We start from the raw sequence: 19752 nt of genomic DNA, 5'->3' as shown, positions 1-19752 counted from the left end.
TCGGCATCCCGGTCAATATTTGATATTAAAATTTCAATTTTGAAGCTATTTGTAACTATGTGTAGCCTATGCAACCCGACTGTTGTAGGCTTGCCTACCACTCTCTGCAGTGCCTTGCCTACCATTCTTGCCTACCACTCTAGTTGTAAACAAACGGTCACATGACATTATGACGTAGGTGCAAAACCTTAATAGACCCTTTCAAGAGAGTTCCATTATCAGCATCATAGTTGGCCCCACAAGGCTTCCGTTTTAACATTCCATATGTTATCTTAATGCAGAGGAAGTAGATTGGGAACCAAATAAAACGTTCAAGCATTGTTTTTGTTGTCATTGTTGAAAGGGTTTATATATATCCATCTATCTGTCTGTAAGGTGTTTTTCCTAATGGACACAGGAGAGTTAAGTAAATGTTATCTATTACAGCTACACATCTTTAATCTACAGCATTGTTTGCTTGTGTTTAATAACCCTGATGCAAACACAGAATTTTCAATGTGTGCGAAAATTGTCTTATCTGGCCACTAGATTTGCATTTAGTGTACAGTGTCAATGAAATAAATGTCCATTACTATATGGAAACATTAAAGATTTGCAATATTGTATGTACTAGTGTAATTCAAATGACTCTACACCATATCATATTGTATTACATTTAAAAAAAATGCACCGCTCTGTGTGCATCTGACTGCAATATGTCAAACCAGATGGCCTTTTTGCATCCTTTCTTTACTCTGGTAACCTATTTAAATGAAAGGGGAGTGTGATGTGGATTTTTCTTTTTAAAATCTCTTTGACTCAATAAAGCCTTGGTGGTCATAATGTCTAGGGAGAAAGAAATCCCCTCTTTTAACTAAAGCATCACTGACTGGATCTGAGTTGCCAGTGTCCATGTCAGATTAGCGATGTATGCCATGTGTGTCATAAAAGGCCAAGCGATTATCTCTCACGACTTAAGGCTGCTGCCGTGTGACTGGTGACGGAAAAGGGCTTTGTACATGTCAGTAATTGGTGGTCTCTAATCACCCCTATTGTTTGTCTACAATGCACATTTAAAAGGCTCTGGTGGTTCATGACCAATGCTATTGCAGTGTACTGTCCTTGTGTGCATGATAGATTTGAAATGACCTTGATTTACTGTACCTCATAAATGTAAACCCATCATGTGAGGTAAACAAGATCTGCCCAGTCATGTGCATTACACAGCTTTGTCTGTGTTATTATTGATATTATTGAAAGAATATTTATATTATTGATATTATGATATTATGACAGCTAAGCTGCAAGGGAATGAAACAATCATCAATTGGTAAAGATGAATGCCACTGTAGCTGTAGCCAGCACTGTAGCCAGCACAAACACACTGTAGCCAGCACAAACACACTGTAGCCAGCACTGTAGCCAGCACAAACACACTGTAGCCAGCACTGTAGCCAGCACAAACACACTGTAGCCAGCACTGTAGCCAGCACTGTAGCCAGCACAAACACACTGTAGCCAGCACTGTAGCCAGCACAAACACACTGTAGCCAGCACTGTAGCCAGCACAAACACACTGTAGCCAGCACTGTAGCCAGCACAAACACACTGTAGCCAGCACTGTAGCCAGCACAAACACACTGTAGCCAGCACAAACACACTGTAGCCAGCACTGTAGCCAGCACTGTAGCCAGCACAAACACACTGTAGCCAGCAGCACAAACACACTGTAGCCAGCACAAACACACTGTAGCCAGCACTGTAGCCAGCACAAACACACTGTAGCCAGCACTGTATTCAGCACAAACACACTGTAGCCAGCACAAACACACTGTAGCCAGCACAAACACACTGTAGCCAGCACTGTAGCCAGCACAAAAACACACTGTAGCCAGCACAAACACACTGTAGCCAGCACTCCGTAGCCAGCACAAACACACTGTAGCCAGCACTGTAGCCAGCACTGTAGCCAGCAGCACAAACACACTGTAGCCAGCACTGTAGCCAGCACAAACACACTGTAGCCAGCACAAACACACTGTAGCCAGCACTGTAGCCAGCACAAACACACTGTAGCCAGCACTGTAGCCAGCACAAACACACTGTAGCCAGCAGCACAAACACACTGTAGCCAGCACTGTAGCCAGCACTGTAGCCAGCACAAAACACACTGTAGCCAGCACAGCAACTGTACACACTGTAGCCAGCACAAACACACTGTAGCCAGCACTGTAGCCAGCACAAACACACTGTAGCCAGCACTGTAGCCAGCACAAACACACTGTAGCCAGCACTGTAGCCAGCACAAACACACTGTAGCCAGCACAAACACACTGTAGCCAGCACTGTAGCCAGCACTGTAGCCAGCACAAACACACTGTAGCCAGCACAAACACACCAGCACTGTAGCCAGCACAAACACACTGTAGCCAGCACTGTAGCCAGCACAAACACACTGTAGCCAGCACAAACACACTGTAGCCAGCACTGTAGCCAGCACTGTAGCCAGCACAAACACACTGTAGCCAGCAGCACAAACACACTGTAGCCAGCACAAACACACTGTAGCCAGCACTGTAGCCAGCACAAACACACTGTAGCCAGCACAAACACACTGTAGCCAGCACAAACACACTGTAGCCAGCACTGTAGCCAGCACAAACACACTGTAGCCAGCACAAACACACTGTAGCCAGCACTGTAGCCAGCACAAACACACTGTAGCCAGCAGCACAAACACACTGTAGCCAGCACAAACACACTGTAGCCAGCACTGTAGCCAGCACAAACACACTGTAGCCAGCACAAACACACTGTAGCCAGCACAAACACACTGTAGCCAGCACTGTAGCCAGCACAAACACACTGTATTCAGCACAAACACACTGTAGCCAGCACTGTAGCCAGCACTGTAGCCAGCACAAACACACTGTAGCCAGCACAAACACACTGTAGCCAGCACAAACACACTGTAGCCAGCACTGTAGCCAGCACAAACACACTGTATTCAGCACAAACACACTGTAGCCAGCACTGTAGCCAGCACTGTAGCCAGCACAAACACACTGTAGCCAGCACAAACACACTGTAGCCAGCACAAACACACTGTAGCCAGCACAAACACACTGTAGCCAGCACAAACACACTGTAGCCAGCACAAACACACTGTAGCCAGCACAAACACACTGTATTCAGCACAAACACACTGTAGCCAGCACAAACACACTGTAGCCAGCACAAACACACTGTATTCAGCACAAACACACTGTAGCCAGCACAAACACACTGTAGCCAGCACTGTAGCCAGCACAAACACACTGTAGCCAGCACAAACACACTGTAGCCAGCACAAACACACTGTAGCCAGCACAAACACACTGTAGCCAGCACAAACACACTGTATTCAGCACAAACACACTGTAGCCAGCACAAACACACTGTATTCAGCACAAACACACTGTAGCCAGCACAAACACACTGTAGCCAGCACAAACACACTGTATTCAGCACAAACACACTGTAGCCAGCACAAACACACTGTATTCAGCACAAACACACTGTATTCAGCACAAACACACTGTAGCCAGCAGCACAAAACACACTGTAGCCAGCACTGTAGCCAGCACAAACACACTGTAGCCAGCAGCACAAACACACTGTATTCAGCACAAACACACTGTAGCCAGCACAAACACACTGTAGCCAGCACAAACACACTGTATTCAGCACAAACACACTGTAGCCAGCACAAACACACTGTAGCCAGCACAAACACACTGTATTCAGCACAAACACACTGTATTCAGCACAAACACACTGTAGCCAGCACAAACACACTGTAGCCAGCACAAACACACTGTAGCCAGCAGCACAAACACACTGTAGCCAGCACAAACACACTGTATTCAGCACAAACACACTGTAGCCAGCACAAACACACTGTAGCCAGCACAAACACACTGTAGCCAGCACAAACACACTGTAGCCAGCACAAACACACTGTATTCAGCACAAACACACTGTAGCCAGCAGCACAAACACACTGTAGCCAGCACTGTAGCCAGCACAAACACACTGTAGCCAGCAGCACAAACACACTGTATTCAGCACAAACACACTGTAGCCAGCACAAACACACTGTAGCCAGCACAAACACACTGTATTCAGCACAAACACACTGTAGCCAGCACAAACACACTGTAGCCAGCACAAACACACTGTATTCAGCACAAACACACTGTAGCCAGCACAAACACACTGTAGCCAGCACAAACACACTGTAGCCAGCACAAACACACTGTATTCAGCACAAACACACTGTAGCCAGCACAAACACACTGTAGCCAGCACAAACACACTGTAGCCAGCACAAACACACTGTATTCAGAGGTGATTTAGCAAAAAAAATGTATATGACAATAAATTCTCCCCTAATCTGAGAGTCAAACACTCAAATCAAATTTGCTTCTGCTTACTTAATCAACCCAATGTCTTCCTTGGACAGACATCAGTTTTCCTTTGACATGTGAGAAGTATTTCAGTATCACACTGCATAGCACATAGACCTGAACTCCCAGTATTAAAAGAAGTTTGGTTTCTGTTGTTGTTTAATTCAGCATCAATTAAATGTCTGCTCTTATCCAAAATCCTATGAAAGCATTAGTGGAATGTCCAAAATGTTGGACCAGGACCATGAGGAATGCGCCGTGTGCTTCTCAGATAGCAGACGCTGCAGCTGAAGCAAAAGTTCTCTGGCGACAGCTTTGAAATACCACATGAGCCTCTCTCTCCCTCTCTCTCTTGGCAATAGCATGGGTCATTAGCTCAGAGTAAATGCTCTCAAAGTGGTGTCCATTTTCAAAAAAGCACCATAAAACCCTTACAGCTTCCCTTGGTTATAATAAGGCCTGTTACATTAAAAAGGCACATTGAGCACAAGCCTTTTATGAGCAAGTGGTCAGGATGATATATATTTATGAATGTGAAATATACCTATTTGCTCATAAAGTCAAACTCTAACCCTTATGCATAGTAACAGATAGACTTCTTTGTGGATATATACCGGTACTTTATGTTCAATGTTTCTTGAATTTCCCCTGGGGATCAATAAAGTATCTATCTATCTATCTATCTATCTATCTATCTATCTATCTATCTATCTACTGTATCTATCTATCTATCCATCTATCTATCTATCTATCTATCTATCTATCTATCTATCTATCTATCTATCTATCTATCTATCACATATATAAGCATTTGTAAGCAGAAATACTGACATTAAAGTTAGAATGTAACATGCAGAACTGAATGTAGCCATAGTTCTCTTTCAGTCAAGTTCACTCAACTTTAATCTGAACCAATTTCCAGGCATCCATCTAAGGGAATTTTTCACTATATACTATATACAGAGCTCAGTTATCTACTGTAAGGGACTGCCTAAACAACTAGAGAAATACATGCAGGAGAATGTGGTGGAGATCAGCAAAGCACTCCTAAAAAGTCCTAAAAACAAAACAGCCGTCAATGTTCAGGCGAAAAAGGATAAGAGGGATAAGAAGTACAGCTGGTACAACTCGGTGGTGGTGGTGTACAACCCAGAAGAGAAAGAAAAGCACTTCCTGTATGAAGATCCTATGGTTAGGATCCCTGTCAGAGGCAAGGTCTCTGTTGGTATGGGCCATGAAAGGAAAACCGCCTGAGAAGAGTCTTTTTAAATGCGCTTTACATACAAACCTGTGTGTACGGAGGCCCTAAGGGGACATGAGCGAAAAAAAAATCTGAAGTTTAGTTTCATCTGTTCACGTGAAGGTTTCACGTGAGCACATGAAAGTTTCACGTGAGCACATGAAACTACACTTTAGATTTTTTTTTTGCTCATGTCCCCTTAGGGTCTCCGTATGTGTGACAGCAGCAAGGTTCATATATTTTTTTTAAAGAATTACATGTCCTCCATTTGGGAGACTTTGCTGAAAGAAAAAAATATTTAAAAAATCTTTGTATATTCCCACAAGGTGTTTAGGTGCTCTGAAAATGAGAACCAAAATGATTTTTTAGACTTCTAAGGTCTGCTGTTCAGACCCTGAAGGAATTTATTTTCTGTTCATTGTTTTTTGTGAGAGTGTTTCTACTTATCTCAGAAAGGAAAATAAATCAAGAGCCTATGTTAAGTACAAATATGTCTTCTAAAGGCTTAAACAGAGCCCAGCCAAAAACTCCAATAAAATTTGTATCAACTTTGAGGGACAGCTATGACCATGCAGGATTATCCAGACCAAACGTGACGATTTTGTTACATACTATTCCTATTTATGTACCAGTATGCAAAATTTGAGCCTCCTACATGGTTTAGTTCTTGCGCTGTGGGCTTGTGAACTTTGACAAAAAAAAGAGCCCGAACAAAATCGACACCCCCCTCCCCCTGTAAAACTGGCTGTATCTTGTAAAGTATTGATCTTACATAAGAGTAATTTTACAGTGTGTCTCCTGGGTAACATAGGTACACCTGGTAATTTTTGAGACCTAAGTGCGTGGGCCCTGGTTGAATTGACGTGGAATGACCCCAGTCCATTCACCATTTGAACTATTAATTGCAGATTTCAGGAATGGTTCTACACTGTATTTAACCTATACATTCTAAAATGTATAAAGCATCATATCTTTGCACTTTGAACACTGTATTTTTTATGAGACTTTCATAAAAAAAATCCAATGTTCTAAAATCTGCTGCTTTTTAAAAACTTTGAATTGCCTCTGTATAATAACCAAATAATCAAATTGATGTTATTAAAGATCAACTAAAGCAGTGGTCCCCAAACTTTTTCTTCCGAGGGCCAGCTCAATATGCCTGGCTTCAAGAGAGGACCAGAGACTCGGAGTAGTTGTATATCAGTAACCATAAATAGCTTAGTGCTGTGAACAACAGCAGTTTACCTTAGTTGAATATTCTATTACATTTAATCATAGGCTATTGCAATTTAATACCATTGTTAGCTGTGTTTATATTGTCATCATGCCATATCAGTGTAAAATTAAATAATAATAATAAAAAAACGGTTGCATTCCCAAAAGTATTAGCAGGGAGTCCCAAAAGTATATTTTATTAAAAATGTGTGAACTCTGAATTCTGTGTCTTTGCATACACAGCTCAAGTTGAGAATATCCTACAAATAATTTAAAGTTATCAAACTATGAGAATTTTATGAAGTGCTGAAGTGGTCTGAAATGACCACCATTCTAACTTTCAGTCACCTGATGAGAACTTTGTGAACTCTTTATATGAACATTTGAACGAGTGAATAAAAAATAGAAATAATTATCCCAGAAAGTCCCAGAAATATGACTTGAATAGAAGTTAGTTAGTTATTAAAAATTAATTGATAAACTTTTAAAATACTTTGAGCACTGATGCAGTCAGCATAGGCCTCTTACATTGTTTACAGGTAGGCCTACTTTCATTCCGTTTTCGATGGCAAACGCAAAACAGCGCCAAAACAACCACCGGTGGACAAAAAGAGTATTACATGTGTACTGTTACAGTTTTTCTCAGCCGCTTTGGTGCTTTTCTCACATCACTATTACAGTTTTTCTCAGTCGCTTTGGTGCTTTTTTCAGATCAGAATGAAAATTCTCATAACTATTAGGTCAACCTCCACAACATTTAGTCATTTGTGCACATCATAGTAGCAATTTCTCCTTCCTCTGAACAAATTGCAAATACTTTTGGACATGTATCAGTTGCTTTCATACAATTCTCTGCTGTTTTTTAACATTATCATTTGCTTATGTCATGTCAGTCAAAATGAACTATACTTATGAATGCTGAATAGTCGTTCCCAATAAAACTAATAGTCTTCATTTCATTGCTTGAGTCATTACATACAAAATTGTTGAACTAGTTATCAAATTCTGTCACAGTGCTGTAGAATTGCAGAGCATACAGTAAAAATGTATGCATTCAGTGTCTTGTACTCACTTACTCACCTAACTACAGCAATGTGTAACTTTACTGTAGTTTTCAAATGGCTGTACAAGTACTGTATAGTGCTGTCTTGAGCATGTTCAGGTAGTATCACCGAGTTCTGACCTTATTTTGCATTGGAAAACACTGAGAGAACTGTCATAATGAAAACATGACAAAGCCATTTGACTATCTTGTTCATAAACGATGGTGTCAAGACTTCTCATTTTGATGACACTGACAGTTTCATTGACATGAATATCTGCTTTTGAGGAATGGACTATCCATTTTGAGCAAGTGACGTGCTTTTGCAGGTCATCCACTAGGTTTTGCAGTTTGCACTAATTGTTTTGAGAATTGCACTAACTTCTGTGCAAATGTTAATAGTGATGTGAGAAAAGCACCAAAGCGACTGCACAGCAGTTAGTGCATTTCTCAAAACAATTAGTGAAACTGTCATTTGAAAACTACAGTAAAAGTTACACATTAGGGGAGTTTTTACAGTATGCTCTTGTAATTCTACAGCATTGTGACAGAATTTGATAACTAGTTCAACAATTTTGTATGTAATGACTCAAGCAATGAAATGAAGACTATTAGTTTTATTGGGAACCACTATTCAGCATCGATAAGTATAGTTCATTTTGACTGACATGACATAAGCAAATGATAATGTTAAAAACAGCAGAGAATTGTATGAAAGCAACTGATACATGTCCAAAAGCATTTGCAATTTGTTCAAAGGAAGGAGAAATTGCTACTATGATGTGCACAAATGACAAATATTGTGGAGGTTGAACTAATAGTTATGAGAATTTTCATTCTGATCTGAAAAAAGCACCAAAGCAACTGTAAGACTCGCCATAGAGAATGAAGGGGGGAAATTGCGGAGGTTTTAGTTTGGCGATGTTGTACTCCCGTGCGGGCCGGATGCTATATACTACGGACATGTTTTGGGGGGCCACCTAAAATGAGGTGGCGGGCCGTATCCGGGCCGTAGTTTGGGGACCACTGAACTAAAGCTTCATTCTGAAAGGTTTTATTGTTTGTGTTTGACTTTGATATGATGGAAGGACCAGTGTAACAGGTCTGACTGACTTTGTGTTCTTGCTAGTTCATGTTATACATACAGTAACACCTTACACAAAACAGTTATGAAAGAGTGAAAAGCCTGTTTAACTTGTATAGCTAAACAATGGCTAATGGCTAAACATTTGGTGAGTTATTTCCATGTTTTAATATTATTTTAATGACTAATGACACCATTTGCCATTAATTACAGCCCATAATCATGATAATAGACCATATTTCTTTACTGTCAGCCCATAATCGTGATAATAGAGCATATTCCATATTGCATCTTAATTTGTAATTTTTTGTTTGTTTGTTTGTTTGCTTGTTCAAAAATAACCTGCAAAAATAACAACAGAGTGTGAAGAGACAGGTGACGCCAGGCCGTTACCTCTTTGTACCACATTTAGCACCGTAGTTTGTAGTGTAGTAGTGTAGTAATGTAGTAGTGTAGTACAGTATGTACAAAGCAAGTCAAGGGACAAGTGCTGTCTGGCTGCGTTCAAGACAAGAAGTAGTCTACACATTGCCTACACACTATTAATGCTCATAAATAATGCATTTTACTAAATATTTCAATGCTATGCTATAATCTAACTAATAGAAAATGCATTTCACAAATAGATGTCCCATTGGTTGTTTTGACAAGAACTGACAGAAATGTGTCTTCCAGTCTTATTGATATGGGGCCCAGGTATCATCAACTGAATCTTGTCGTTTGGAAGCAACTGTCACCTTTTACCCATGCTAGACTGAGGGAGAGAGGGATAAGGAGAGATAGGGGAGAGGGGAGAAGTGTCCTGGCAGTCATGTGTTACACATTAAGACCCTGTAGAGGTGGCCCCAGCCCACTCAGGCACAGACAGACAGCAGGTTAAGACAGCTCATGACTTTCTTTTTTTTAGTCAGACTTCTGCACTGATTACTCGGAGATGATTTCCCTGAACGCATTTAAAGATTGATAACCTCTCTGCTGAAAACAAAGCAATCATCAAGAGTCCAGGAAGTGGTGTTTTCATCAGAGAAATAAAAAGTGCAGGAGGGAGAATATGTCGATGATGAAGTGTCCTGTTTTTACTTGTTTTAACACAAGTTAAAAAGTTATTAAAAATAAGATAAATTAAGAAATATACTGTATCTTTGTCACATATGACTAGACCAAGGTGATAGATGAACAAAACAACACAGGTATACACATATTCTCAGAAATGACATGTATCATTCACTATCAGTTTCCGCTCTACCATAAAGGTATCTGTATGGCCCATGTGATGTACGATGGGTGGCCCTGTATGGCCAAGTGATGTACGATGGGTGGCCCTGTATGGCCCATGTGATGTACGATGGGTGGCCCTGTATGGCCCATGTGATGTATGTTGGGTGGCCCTGTATGGCCCATGTGCATGGGCGGATTATGAACTTTCGGGCCCCTGGGCCCAGATGTATTAAGAGCCCCCCACTAATTGTCGTATTTGTGGGAGGGGGGGTTTGGGGGTCCTCCCCCAGAATTTTTTTTATTTGTTTGATGTGATTTCCTGTATTCTGGTTCATTTTGGGGATGGCCAATACTTAATTCAATCAGATTCATAGCCTACATCCTGATTTGTTGATATTGAGGCAATGACACACACATACACACACACATACACACACAAGAAGGAGATGTAAGCATAGAATAACACACTACACAATCTAAAAGGCTAAGGCATCTCTAAATACCCACCCCCAACCCCACCCAAGCACACACACACGCACAGGCACACACCAGGGTTGTGCACAATTCAAATTGCAATTCTGTTTCCTGTTTGCTACCTCAACTGAAATGCAAGCGAAATTCAAGATTTGAATTGGAATTTAAGAGTCAGTTTCAATTCAATTCTGGAATTTTGCACAAGCCTGGCACACACACACACACACACACACACACACACACAAGACCTATTGTTTGGCTTTATAAGATCAGGTCCTCCTTTGACCTGACCTCCATGGCTTTGAGGCTCCAAATCAACTGTCAGTTTCCCACAGAATGGACACCACCCTTGAGCCTCGGTAATACAACGTGACACCCTCCACAATATGCCTCAGAGGCACAAGATGGCACTTAATAAGGGGGATTAAAAGTGGTTTGTCCACAGTTGTGTGCACATAGATGGCTGATATTTAATGCACATGATCAAATCTAATTTTATAGTATCATGGTCATAGTAGATTAAACATTTTTAATGACTGTAAAGAAAATAAATATATGTCTTTTGACAAAAATGTGTGATTCTAATTCTTCACATTGACATGATCAGCTAATAAATCTTTTATTTTTGCCAATTCTCAATATGTAAACCAAAATACTTTGGTTGACTTTTGGTTTCTCTCTTACTCATTTCATTAGTCAGCTTCACCTTAAAAACAATATTTCCAATTTTAACATTCTAATGTGGCCTCCTATGGCAGACCCATTTGGTTCAGCCATGACTTATACCCGTCTACATGCCGACATCATTTTGCCTCATGCAGCCGGGTATGTGATGACTAATTCTCCTCTCCCACCTCATTCTCACCTCCCCCCTCCCCCCTCTCCCCACCCAGCAGGCCACTCAGCCCAGGGAGGGAAGCGATGGGGGCCCCCTCCTCCCTCTCCCCATCTGTGGAAACCAGGGAACTCCCGTGCACCCTGGACATAGTCCAAAACATACCAGGCCAAGTGGCCAGTGCATACTTCTTTATATGGTGCTAAGGTCTGCTGCCTCTGTGCCAGTGGAAGGAGCGGGGGAGGGGGCTTTCGGGAGGGTTAAAGGGATCTCTGCTCTTAACTCTGGTTAACGCTCATATCTTTGATTTGCATGATATCCATTATCCAAAATCACAAACTTTAGCCAAGACTTCCGAAGCCTAGCCCTCACTTTAGCCTGTGCTGTTTATCTAGCACATGCGGCCCGAACCTCTGGCTGTCTCAGGCTGATATAATATAAGGGGCCCAGCTAATGGAACCCATTTGTGGAGGGAGGAAACGTGAGCTCATACAGTTCACTGGTCTCATGGTGATCCAGTCCGCTTAATAAACTGAAATCAGCAGCTCTCTATAAAAGAGGTACTTTACAGGTGGTTTCTGCCGTCGTCCCGAACCATAAGGGACCAAGACGCTTTGTAAAAATTAAAGAAACAACCATTCTGTTAAAGGAGCTGACCCTAACCGTTGAAGCTTTTTGTTGTTTATCTTCATTATTGAATGCATATATCAGCCACACAATGAGACATTAGCTTCTCCTCTCCTCACACCCACCGCCTCAAATACCACCACTTTTTGAATCATACGCGTTTTGTTGTTTTTTCTCTTCATTAGCCACGTGATGAGCCATTGACTTCCTCTCTCCTCACATCCACCTCCTCAAACTTTCCCAAGTCCTCTGACACACTTCCCAGGGGATGCAAAGATGAAGGAAATACCAAAAAGCCTCACATTCAGACAAGCCCATCTGACTAAAGAGCTGTGGTATTCAAGCCATTCAAAGACTGCAGCCCCACACAAAGGCTGCTATTATTTTCTGGACTCTGGACTGCATAGCGACTAAACTTATTTCTCTGAGGCCCGGGGATGCTTCACATGCACTCACTGTCTGTGTGGGTGTGCTGTGTTCCGTGTTTTTATTTATTTATCTATCTATTAGGGAGGGGGTGAAGTTGATGCGATAAGGATTTTGTTTTGAATTTCCCGTGGCGATGGTGTGACTGTGTGGCATCTTTAATTCAGGAGGAAGACAAATGATGGAGTCCTATAGGGGCTAGAGGAACAGACAGCTTATTCCTGTATGAAGCTGATCTTGAGAAGGAGCACTGCGCTAGCGAACGGTACACTTTCCTCAGACACATGTAGAAACCCATCTTTCAATGCCCCCTGGCCCACTTTAGGCAGCCTCAGCTCAAGTATGTCATAAAACAAGCCTTTTATAACTTCCCCCAGAATTGAGTGCGGCGGATAAGACAGCGTATGCTAAGTGCGTTTAATGTATGTTAATTTCTCTTGTTCGTGTTAATGTGGTCCTCAAGTCTTTCTAAGCAGCGAGGCTTAGAGCTTCTCTCTCTCCCTCTCTCTCTCTCCCTCTCTCTCTCTTTCAGTGGAGTTCAACAAGGACTTGGCCTACATCCAGCTAAGGACAAGGAGAGGGAAAGCTCACTCTGAGACGGGTAACATCAGGCAGGGCAGAGGCCGGAGTGGAGGACTGGCTTAATCGTTACAATCCACCATATTTCATAGCTGTATTGGGTTTCACACGCACAAATGCCACAGTTTTCAAACAGGAAAGCAAGCCAGGAAAAGCAGTAATTCAAAACAGTGACATTCTACTAGATGGGACATGTATGGGTGTGTGTGTGTGTGTGTGTGTGTCGTGCCACTCTTAACAATGCAGATTCGAACCTCTCTGAGACACAACCACCACACTGAATAAATTTACAGTTATTTATTACAAGGGAGCAGCAGCAGCAAGCATACATGCAGAGCCGGCAGAAGATGTTAAGTGTACAGTGTCAGGCCCGAGCCCACCCTCTGTTAAAGCCCAGGATATCACCCACACAATGCCCGCAATACCAGTTAAGCCACTAGAAGCCTAACTCTGAGCAACAAGAAGAACATCACAGGACTCTTAAGATAAAATAGCCCACACACACTCAATCACAGCAAAGGGAATAGCATTACCAACACACAGGCTAGCACTAGTAGAAACACAATATTATTCACAGCACTCCAGAATGTACCATTCAGAATTGCATAGCAATACGTTTAACACAAATAAAGCCACATAGGAATAAGCACACAATAAATCACTTCAGTCCAGTTTGTTCTTAATTGCCACACAGGTAGACAATTGTGCAATAGGCCCAAGCAGTTATAAGGAGGGAGGGCTCACCATGACACAGTCCACGCCCCCTCTGCTGTCGCAAGATTGCTGGCCCCCAATCAGAGAAATAACATTGCGGCCTCACCTCCTCCACCAAGAAAACAACAAATCCCACAATGCACTGGGTGGTGTAGCAGCTTGTCTCCGTGGAGTCCCGCCCCCTGCAGCCAGTGACGTTAGGGCACGCCTCAGACTGCTGTCCAAAATGCGCAGAAGACTTCCTTGTCGGCAGGCTTCTTCCCAGCAATCGCCTCGGGAGAGAACAATGTTTTAATACTGTGAACCTTGAGCTGGCTCATCCACACTAAGACAGAATGATTGTTTTACTTTCCTTTAGCAGACGTGCGATCGCAAGATATCAGCTGTCTCCTCTCTTCAGTCAGGCTGCACAGCTCCAGGAAGTCGGCACCCCTCGAAAAGGACAGTTCTTAAAACTTAGACAGATGACCGATGGCCCACTCACACAGCAAGACAGCAGATAAGCAAAAGTTACTTTCCTTCATGGATCGCTAGTTTCGTCCTCTTAATCAACCAGTCAGCGGTCAGTCATCCAGCAGTCCACCTCGTGATCAGCTGTTGCTTCAGGGTCGCATCATCAGGCCAGCCCTGGGTTCCCCCGCCGTCACTACAACCTCCCCTTTCCCTATAAAAGGATTTACCTCCCCATTCTCCCAATCGCAAACCCTCACACACCCCAGTCCAATTAGTCCATCCACCAATCACAGTGTTCCACGTGAGAAAGCAGGAGAACGTCCATCACAGGGAATTGTTCATTGTGCACAAGTAAGCATTTTTCCCCCAACATCAGACATTTATACATAATAATAATAATAATAATAATAATAATAATAATAATAATAATAAACCCCTCCTGACTGTGACATCCCCCCCCCACTAAATCAATGGTCGTCCCGACCATCACTCACGGTACCTAGCTGGCCGAACTCCCCAAGTTGGGTCATAGGACCCGGCGGGCTCCAGAGACAGAGCCCGCCTCCTCCTCAGACAGAGCCCCCTCCTCAAGCTCAGGGGCCATGCCCTCCCTCATCATTGTGGTTCCCCCTGACCCGGGCTCCCCTCCCAGGACAGGTAAACCCACTGGCCACCACCCCAGCTCTGGACCCTCTACTCTACGCTCCCCTGCCATCTCACCTGCATCTCCACGAGTCCCACTCCGGTCCCCCCAGTCAGCAGGCTGAACGCGCAGGTGGTTGCGGTGAATAGTGCGGGTGGGCCCCTCCCGGCCTTCTGGGCGCAGGGTGTAGACTGGACGGTCCGCTGAGGGTTGGTTCAGCACCACATAGGGCCTAGGATCCCAATGGTATCCTAGTTTCCCCCGGCCACGGCGGCGGAAATCCCGGACCAAGACCCGCTCTCTGGAAGCAGCGGCAGGGCCCTCCGCCCCGATTATGGCGCCCGCTGATCCTGCTGTTGCCGCTGTTGAGTCCCCTGGCGCACTGCTGGTACACGCCAGGTTAGGCGGCCATGATGCTCACCGATCCACTCGAGGGTGTTACCCCTCCACTCCGATCGGTGTACTCCCATCAGCTGGTCGACCGGCAGCCGCGCATGCCTACCAAACAAGACAAAGAAGGGGGCCAACCCAGTAACACTGTGGGGCGTGTTATTATAGGCATGCGCCAGCTCGGTAGATGCCCATTCATCGCCCTGTTCACGTTGGCTGAGGGTGTTGAGCAACCCCAAGATGGTCTGGTTCATACGCTCACAGGCTCCATTGCCCTGTGGGTGATATGGCGTGAGTCCTCACCTTGTGGCAGCCGTGGGGAGTCCACACAACTGCTGGGTCAACTCAGCCTCAAACGGTCCCTGGTCCCTCAGTCGGGCAGAATGATTGGAAAAAAACCGTGGTCCACAAGACTGGGCTGTCTGGTCCTTTGTAGGCAAATGAAATTGGAAAAGAGATCCAATGACCAATATGGGATCCACCAGCCGGAGCTCTAGGGCTGTGTCTCCACGGGTAGCGGTGCTGTCTGGTCCACGTTGCTTTGTACACTGGGTGCATTCCAGCCAGTCGGTTCATACCATTCCAAAACACCCTCTGGTGCAGCCAGCAGTGACCCCTGGCATGACCCAGGGCCTCATGGTAGCGAGTCCAAACCTGCCTTCTGTCTGCCACCGCACCACCACCGCAGTCACCTCTCCCAGTGCACCTGAGGCCGGCCTTTTACACAGCAATACCCCTTCCATTACAGTTAGGTTAGGCCATTCTCTTAACAGCTGTCAACCAGCCAACTGGAGGGTCTGCCGCTCCACTGCAGATGGTTCATGCCCCTGTTGCTGCCACCGGCGATAAGTGTGAGGTCCGGATCACTTCCCCTGCCGCCTGCCCATACCTCCCAAGGCACCTCCATTAGTTGGGGCCTCGACACGTCCTGCCAGCAGGGCCTCTGGAAGCCTGGACAGCGATCTGCATTCAGGTGCTCGGACCCTGGTTTATGACACAACGAGAAATCAAAATTATCCAGTTGGGCCACCCACCTCTGCTCCACAGCCCCCAATTTTGCAGTCCGCAAGTGGAGCAGAGGCCGGTGGTCAGTAAACACTTGGAAGGTTGCCCCCCAGAGGTAATCTTTAAATTTGTCAGTCACTGCCCACTTAAGAGCGAGGAGCTCCAACTTAAATGCGCTGTAATTTTGGTCTTGTTTTTCAGCATCGCAGGCTGCGGCTCCCATAAGTTTATAACCGCGCCCCCTCCCTCCCTGAACCTGAGCTAGTACAGCCCCAAACCCATGTAAACTAGCGTCGGTATAAAGTCGGAAGGGCAGAGTAAAAATCGCATACGCCAACACAGGAGCCTTCACGGCGCCTGCTTCAACTGGCTAAAGGCCTGTTCACAATCAGAGGTCCACTTGATGGACCGAGTCTTATGCCCCCCTGTACCCCTCAGCAAAGCATGCAAGGGAGAAGCTTTCTGGGAAAAGGCAGGGATAAAGCGGCGATAGTATCCAACGAACCCAAGGAATGAACGGACCTCACGCACCGTTGTTGGGACTGGCCATTGTTGCACTGCTTGGGTCTTGCTGGGATCGGTCGCCACCCCACCCCTCCAACCACATGGCCCAGCTACTGACTTCTGTAGGAGAGACGACACTTGGAAGGCTGCAACTTCAGCCCGTGGTCCTGCAGCTTCAAGAAAACTTGTCCCAGATGTTCTAAAATGGGAATCAAAATCAGGTGAGTATATGATCACATCGTCTAAATAAATGAGTAGAAAATCGTGAACCTGCCTTCCCAAACACCGCTGCATTAAACGCTGGAACGTAGCGGGGGCATTACATAGCCCAAATGGCATTCTTTCGCATTGATACAAGCCCACAGGTGTGGCAAAGGCAGTCTTTTCCTTATCTGATGGGTGGACTTCAACCTGCCAGTAGCCACTGGCCAGGTCGAGGGTGGAATACCACTCAGCCTGCGCTTCAGGCAAGTCAATGTCTCCACGCCGCAGGAAGAGGAAAGGCATCCTTGTGCGTGACCTGCTCAGCTTTAAGTGTAGTTCACGAAACCGCCAGGACTGGTCCTTCTTCCTCACAAGTACCACCGGGCGAGGCCCAGGGAGAGGAGCTTTCCCAATAACACCTCCAACATGCCCCAGTAGAGTCCTCCACTCGGGCGAGGCTAGCTGGGTGGGTCGGGTCGGTAGCGCTTGACGATGGGGCAGCATCTCCCGTCGGGATAGTATGATATACTACATCAGTGCAGCCATAATCTTCCTCACTCTGTGCGAATGTACCTTGCCATCGCCCAGTAGACCCTCGAGCTGTCGCCGCTGTAGAGGGCCAGGTCTTCCGCCTGATGGACCAGAGAGGCTAAGTGGTCAGGGAGGGCACTGCTTACAGGGCGAACATCCACCTCCACCACAGTCTCATCTTCCCTCCGGAGCACCAGCTGGTTGGGCACCTGGATGTCCTCCTGAGACAGCCGCAAGACCCTCGCCAAGGGGCGCCGAGGAGGCAGTTCGACCGATATGGATGGGGTTGCACACTGAGGAGGACCCGGCCCCATCCTGAAGGTTGGCCACCAAGCAAGACCCCACACACCATTCCTGCGCCCCATGGTAACAGTCTTCTAGAAGCACACTCTCCTGGTTGGCTCTCGGCACCTCAGGGACATGAGCCCACACCGCAGTCTCTGTCTGTGGAGCCAACCGCACTGGCTCGGCCGTGCGGAGGCGGGCTACCCCCAGACTTGGGCCTCGGCGTTCTTCTGCCCGCGGCCAGCGTTTCTGCTGCGTAATGCCCGATCCCATGCTACTGTGGCTGCCCTGGGGAGAGTGGACTTAAACAAAGTAAATTGATGCCCCCCCTGCTGTCGCAGGCCCTCCCAACAGTACTGAATGACATTCATGCCAAGCACCCCATAAGTGGGGGGTAGGTAGTGATCTTCTACCACCACCACGCTTTTCCCCGACTGCAATGCCACCCACTTCAAAAAAAATCTAATAAAGCATAGCCCACATATGGGAGAGCTAGTCCATTTGCTGCTTTAAGAGTTAGCCATGGACATCTTTAGTATCTTTCATTTCAATATCTCCCAGATGCTGTTTGAGGAGACCACGGCTAAATAAGGTTACTTGGGACCCAGTGTCAAGGATGCAAGGGAACCGCCACCTTGGACCAGGACCTCGACCTCAGGGCACTGTCCCACGAGGGCCGCTCTTCATTGGGGCTTCCGGTCCCTGGGCTACTGCCGCCTGCAGAGGACGCCACTCTGGCATGGTCGACTGGTCCCTGAGAAACACAATTTCATGGCTTGCATGCATGTCGCGCGTATCTCCACATCCATTGGTGCATGAGCCTGTTGTCCATTTGTTCTTTCCATAGCTTTCTCCATAGCATGCCTCGTCCAAAAGCCAGTGTGGGTTCCCCATGCGTGCTTTCGCCTCTGCAGTTCCATCTGTACAGGGCCAGGCTGTAGTCCAAGCACCAACTGGCTTCGAAGCATCTCATCATCGGATCCCACAGTCGGCTCTTTCGCACGCCACCTGGAATGAGACTCGCGGAGACGCAGTATGAAAGGCCCCACCCCTTCCCCTGCTTGTTGTTGACACTTAAAAAACTGTGCCCTTAACTGGCTTTACTGTTACAGCATCCCCATATATTCTTCCCTAGGGCCTCAAAGATATGGATCAGCTGTGTCTTTCTCTGCAGGGGGCAACAATAACACTCTCTTAGCCTCACCTTGAAGTGCACTTAGAATAAAATCAACTTCCTGTTCTGCTGACAAAGTCTGGGCTCTCAAGTAAATTTCCATTTGGCTACGCCATTCTGCTAGCGGGGGACCATTCTTTTCCCCATACTTTGGGCACCGATGGACCCCTAAAACCATGGTACCATCATCATGTTGTTGATTACAGGTCCAGCTGCTCCACCGCCTGCTGATTTTCAGACATGGTGCTGTGTCTTAAGAGAGGTCCTGCCGACTAACGCCAAAATTGTCGTTGCCACTCTTAACAATGCAGATTCAACCTCTGAGACACAACCACCACACTGAATAAATTTACAGTTATTTATTACAAGCAGCAGCAGCAAGCATACATGCAGAGCCGGGTAGAAGATGTTAAGTGTACAGTGTCAGGCCCGAGCCCACCCTCTGTTAAAGCCCAGGATATCACCCACACAATGCCCGCAATACCAGTTAAGCCAATTAGAAGCCTTAACTCTGAGCAACAAGAAGAACATCACAGGACTCTTTTAGATAAAATAGCCCACACACACCTCAATCACAGCAAAGGGAATAGCATTACCAACACACAGGCTAGCACTAGTAGAAACACACATTATTCACAGCACTCCAGAATGTACCATTCAGAATTGCATAGCAATACGTTTA

This window comes from Alosa alosa, chromosome 10, assembly GCF_017589495.1.
Source record: "Alosa alosa isolate M-15738 ecotype Scorff River chromosome 10, AALO_Geno_1.1, whole genome shotgun sequence".
In the NCBI taxonomy this organism is placed as follows: Eukaryota; Metazoa; Chordata; class Actinopteri; order Clupeiformes; family Clupeidae; genus Alosa; species Alosa alosa.
This window is presented reverse-complemented; position numbering follows the sequence as displayed.